We start from the raw sequence: 6,013 nt of genomic DNA, 5'->3' as shown, positions 1-6,013 counted from the left end.
CCTCAATCCGTAGCTTTGACAGGTTGAGCCCAACTAGGAGCTAATACCGCTATTGAAAACTTCGCAATGAAGTTACTGCACCCTTAGGTATTTTCTTTAACCTGATCAGTGCCATTTAACAATTGTTTTGCTACTCACTTATTTTTCAAACTTAAGAGTGGCGTATGAATATTAATGCAACCTATTTATGTATTAACATTGTTCTGAAATTTGCTCATGACTTTGTACCGTTATCTCAGCTAATATGATCCTAATATGTGTATTTTTTGGAATGTTGTATGATTGTTGTACTGCAACTGTTTATGTACTTCTCTTGTTTTGATATTTGTTCATTGTCTTTGTAAGGATAAGTTTGAAATACCTACTCTTTTATGTTTATATCTGAATCAACAATCTTGTGCAAAATATCCACTCTGAAACTTCGTTATCCTTAGATTTAGGAATTTGAATTTTATCCATATTTATTATTGTCTTTGCTTCAGTTTGATAGATTATTGGAAATCATTATAACGTATAGAATATGTATCAACAAAACACAATGTTAGACATAAATCTTTTAGTTTGTTTCCCTATCGTTGTGTACAATGGGCACCCCTAATATTTCTTTTTCACAACATGTATCATTCTAACCTCCATAGTCACCTCCCAAAGTCTATTCCAAACCCTTTCAGCCATTTTCATTGCAGCTAAGGAATCGGTTTCTATAATCAGTGGAAATAAGTTGTTATTTCTACAATATTCCAGCATTAATTTGTTTGATATTTCAATCATATTTCCTCTAGCATACACAAGGTTTCCTTGATCATCGCTAATGGCCCGTAAATATACTTAGTATTTGAAACGTATTATTATCTATTAAAAATTACATGTGTTAGATACACATAAACTAATTGCTACATTTTATACATATGTGTCTTAATTATCCATGTCTTTGTAATGATACATTAAAAAAATGAAAAACGAATTAACATGTACCAAACTCTTTGTACTAACCATATATTGATATACATATCTAAAAATTCAACACATATGCGGCAAACTAGTAGTGTAGTAGCAACTAGCAATGTGTCATCACTAATATAGTAACAAACACATTCAACAACAAAAAAAAAAGTATTACAACACAATAATTTTGATCACATAGCTTTTGTTATCATCTTTTAACTCAAAAATTGAAGTTATGATTTATTTTTGTATTTTGTCATTACAACCACTAGAGTTACTTTTGTACATTTGCTTCACCTTCACATCTGAACTTTTTGTGTCAGGTATTCCAATTCTGGTATATAACAAGAATTGCCAATTTTTTATTTAATCATGTTAAGGGCATGTGCGTCCCTTTTTCCACCTTCAACACACATATTTGCACGCATCAAATCTTTATGTCTCTTCATCATTTTAAAAAGGTTTCTTCGATGAATAGGGGGAGAAATTTAAATTTTGAATTTTTTCAATATGTTAGGATTAACATCTATATGACGTAAGAAGAAATGTAAGCATAATTTATTGGATTAAATTAGATTGTCAGTGTTATCTTCTGCTTCACCACTACCCTGTACCACCTTATCATTATCCTTTCTCACCTTTTCCTCATTAGACGACATAGGTGGGTCAATGGTTTGCTTACCACCCCGAGTAGTGATTGCCATATAGTGTGCATCATTTTTCAGATTTTGGATGGTGTTGCTAGGAAGAGTACCCGATTGCCGTGTGCTCACAATCATAGATAATTGGGCCATTTGCAACTCGATCTGCTTAATCGATAGTGCATGTGTATCGACTTTTTTCCCAATACCCGCTAAATCACTCCTTAACTCTTTAATATGCTCATCACTAGCATCGAACCTCCTCATCATTTTGTGCAACATATCCGCAACTCGCGCCATACTATCTCCACCATTCCTAGGATTAACTTCACAATTTTGAGGAGGGACATAGGGCCCATTGCTATCATTTATGTTACCGTAGTTACCCCTTTTGAAGTTGTTGTCACGGTTGTAGTTTCCATGTCGGACATAATGACCCTCACAGTTATAGTACCATAGATCCGACCTTGGTTCCCTTGACCTTAGCGCCAATTATCCTGATTTGAGACTTGGGCACTCGGTCGGAAACCCCCCGTCTGCTCATTTACTGCATAGGAATCCTACACATAATAGCATTCATCATTAGGTGGTGGTGGTTTAGACAAGTAGTTAACTACATTTATCTTTTTTGCACCCCCACTGATATGTTTTAATACCAACCCAAGCTATGTTCTCATCTGTGCCATTTCTTCAAGGATCTCATCTGTGGCTGGGTTGTGAGTGGATTGCACTGCGAAGATATTTCTCCCTGTATCTGACTTCCTAGTACTACAAGCTATATTGTTCTTGGAGATTTTCTCTAACTTTTCAGCAATCTCAGCGTAAGGACACTCCGCATAAGAACCACCCGCTATAGTATCCAACACCGCTTTATTATTATCATCCTGTCCCTGATAGAAGTATTCCTTTAGTGACTCATAGTCTATGAGGTGATTTGGGAAGCTTCTAGAATATATGGTGAATCAATCTCATGAACTACTAACTGACTCTCCTGGTAGTGCCACAAAGTTGTTTACTCTGTCTTTGTGGTTTAGTTTCTTGGAGACCGGGTAGTAGCGTGCTAAGAAAACATCCCTTAGTTGGTTCCAAGTGAAAATTGAGTTATACGGGAGCTCAGTGAATCAAATAGCAGCCTCTCCCGTCAGTTAGAGAGGAAACACTCTTAGCCCTATTACATCCAAGTCCAAGTCATGCCTCCCTACACAACTTTTACACACTGCCCTTACCTTAGATATATGAGCATGTGGATCCTCAGAAGGTAGCCCTAAAAACAAACCTCTGGCAGTAAGCATTTGCATCAGGCTACTAGTTACCACAAAGGTGTGGCCTGATGGTAGAGGGGGAAAGACAAGTGTCCCATCAGAGTCTGCTATATTGTCATAGCCTCTTTAGTATTCTTGGGGTCATGGAGTGGGAGTGTGTCCCCTCTATTGGTTTTCACCCGGAGCATCGAGTAACAACTGACCATGAACATCAACTTAAGTTGGGATGTTCTGGTTTAGATCATCATCATTAATTCCCAAGTTTCAATTCATGTTGCGTAGTGTACGCTCTAATTTGTGATCGTAGGGAAATAAGGGTTCTCTTCCTCTCCATGTATTTGGCATACAAGGAAGATGGTTCTGCAAGAATCAAAAACAATAAAACAAAGTAAAATCAAGAAAATATCAACTAAACTATAGTAATAAGTTTAAGTTAATCTAAAAGCTACATTCTCCGGCAGCGGCGCCAAAATTTGATACGCTCAAACTTACTTCTCAAATATGAAGTAAAGTGGTCGTATCAAGTAAAGAACCCAACTAATGAGCTTGGGATCGTTACCACGAGAAAAATAGTTCAGACTTAACTTGAATCTATTATTACTACTATTTAGCCATTTATTTCCTTGGAAAGCAAAGACAATAAAAAGGGTTTTTTTTTACTTCTAAATGATTAAAAATAACTAGATAAATTAAAGGAGACAACTAACAGCTTCAAATGTTGGAGTTTAATCAATTAATCAAAGTAACTAGGGTTTACGTGTTTCCCACAGGTTCATAACTTGATAATTCTAACTATAACAATTCTTTCCTAGTATCTTGCAAGCAAAGTGATAAGTTATGTATTTCTAAATCCTTGGTCTGGTATCTAGAAAATTTCACTCTGCACCTTGGTCCGTCTACGTGTGTTGCTATACTAACCCTTACCTTTACCTCATATTAAGCATCGTATTCGATATTTTACTAAGTTATTACCTCGTACCAATCAATACTAGCCTATTAGATAATATACACTAAATCTATGTTGGTAATGGTCCGGCAAGTAGCATTAAGGCGAGTTCTAATGTTCGCCATCCGTTAAAAAGACTTCTAAGCAAAAGAATTATCAATACATGAAAGACACTATTCTAGAATTATTATTTTAGTTAGGTTTTACCTCATTATTCGCCAATGGTTTCCACAACCCTAGTTATGGAGTTTAGTTACCTATAGTCATAATAATAATATTCATATATATTATATAAGAATTCATGCACTTACTTCAATGAAAAAGAATAAAATCCAGAAATTTACTTGATTAATCGACAAAATCACCAACAATCAACTCTAGAGAAAAGTGTAACAATCCAAAGTGTAATAATCAAAATAATCTCATCACAAAGAATATAACATAAAAGTGTCTAATAACCCAGAGTATAACAAAGAGTCTAAAAATAATGAAGAGTCTAACCACAAAAATGAGGTTTTTCAAACTATTTATAAAAAATAAAAACCTAATTAAATAAGGTCTCTATTTGCTGGAAATCTGTCAAAATGCGGCTGGATTGACGGATCGTCGAGGTCACGACGGATCGTCATGGATTCCGTCGTCTCATACTTGTGCAATTTCTTCTACTTCTCTCTTCATTACCCTCGACGGCAGGTATGACGGATCATCACAGGCACAACGGTTTGTCGAGGGTCCCCGTAATACTTGAACTCTTAGAATTTGGATATTGGACTACTTCTCTGATCTTCATGACGAACAAACACGACGGACCGTCATGGCTACGACGGTCGGTCATGCACTCCGTAACCCCACACTTGATCAGAATTCCCCATCTTTCTTCAGCAGCTGCACTACGATGCCACCTACAGACTGTCACGAGCATGACGAGCCGTCACAAGCTTTGTAGGTGGTACTTTTTTGTATTTCTTGCTCAAAATCCGTATTCATTTTTTAGACAGATTTCTTGCAAATAAAGAGAAACTTACATAAAAATTACTACATGGACACACTAAACTTAAGAAAAAAGCCTTAAAAATTTCGTGAAACCACAATATATCATCTTACAAATGGTGAAAAATGAGTTGATATCGCCCAAGGGTCGTTGTTTAGCTCTAGAAGTCTAAAGTGCTAAATAAGGTCGTTTAATGCTTTATTTATGAATTAAAAACCCGTCATCCTGCTACAGAGGTGTCCATCTCGCTGTAGCATCACAATCCTGCTGCAGTGGAACTTTTTGAAATAGTAAACTCCATTTTGAAAAATCCCTAAAATCTTATAATCTCATCTCGGCCTCGTCTGCTTCAGTGAAACCCATCTCGATGTAGCAGCGTCGTTGCTGTGATAATAACCCTGTTGTAGTTGAAGGAAGCGAGACAACGAGCTCCTTAAAGGATTTTCAATTCCTCTTATCTAAACACACTCGTAGCCCACTATGCTAAAAAAAACCTTAACGCTAAGATCGATTCCCGGAGATGTATTTATCTAAATTCAATTCGTAAAGTAGTACAATTTCCTTAACAAATTATCTAACTAATTTTGTAATAAATTTCCTATACGCTGCACCTGATTGATATTAAATTTCCTTATACATTGATGACTAAGATTTCCTCCAAACCTGGACAAGGTTGAGAAAATCCTAATACTACGAAAAAGCTTTTTCAGTCCCAATTTTTCCTCCTTGGAATTTTTATAACGCAAGAATCAATCGTAATATGGTTATATTCGTATCTAATATAAAAATCAACACTACTTTTTGAGACGATCATACTCTTTCTGGCCCATGTAATATCCCCTTATTTCTCTCCTGAGTTCAATTAGAACAATAAGTTTATTTCAATGGTGGTCAATCATGAAATACTATAATATATAGCTCTCTAAGTCGTTGTTCTCCAAAAACCTAAAAAATAATAAATAAAATAATAACATCAAAGTCTATATAGAATTTGGGAAAAGTCGCCAGAAAATCTGCACCATGTCGGCAATGCGCCAGTGCATTGTAAAATTTTCATTTCTTGAAATCCTCCTCTCTGTGATGTGGAGAGGATACACAGTTTTCTGTCTTGACATTTTCAATGTGGCAACAATTAAATCCCTCTCTACGATACGGAGGATACAAAGTTGGGTTTTCCTTATTTTGGACTTATTCTTATTCTTTGGCATTTCATCGATTTTTATTTCGC

The sequence above is a fragment of the Solanum lycopersicum genome, chromosome 3, assembly GCF_036512215.1.
Source record: "Solanum lycopersicum chromosome 3, SLM_r2.1".
In the NCBI taxonomy this organism is placed as follows: domain Eukaryota; kingdom Viridiplantae; phylum Streptophyta; class Magnoliopsida; order Solanales; family Solanaceae; genus Solanum; species Solanum lycopersicum.
The sequence above is the reverse complement of the archived record's forward strand: the minus strand, read 5'-3'. Positions refer to the sequence as shown.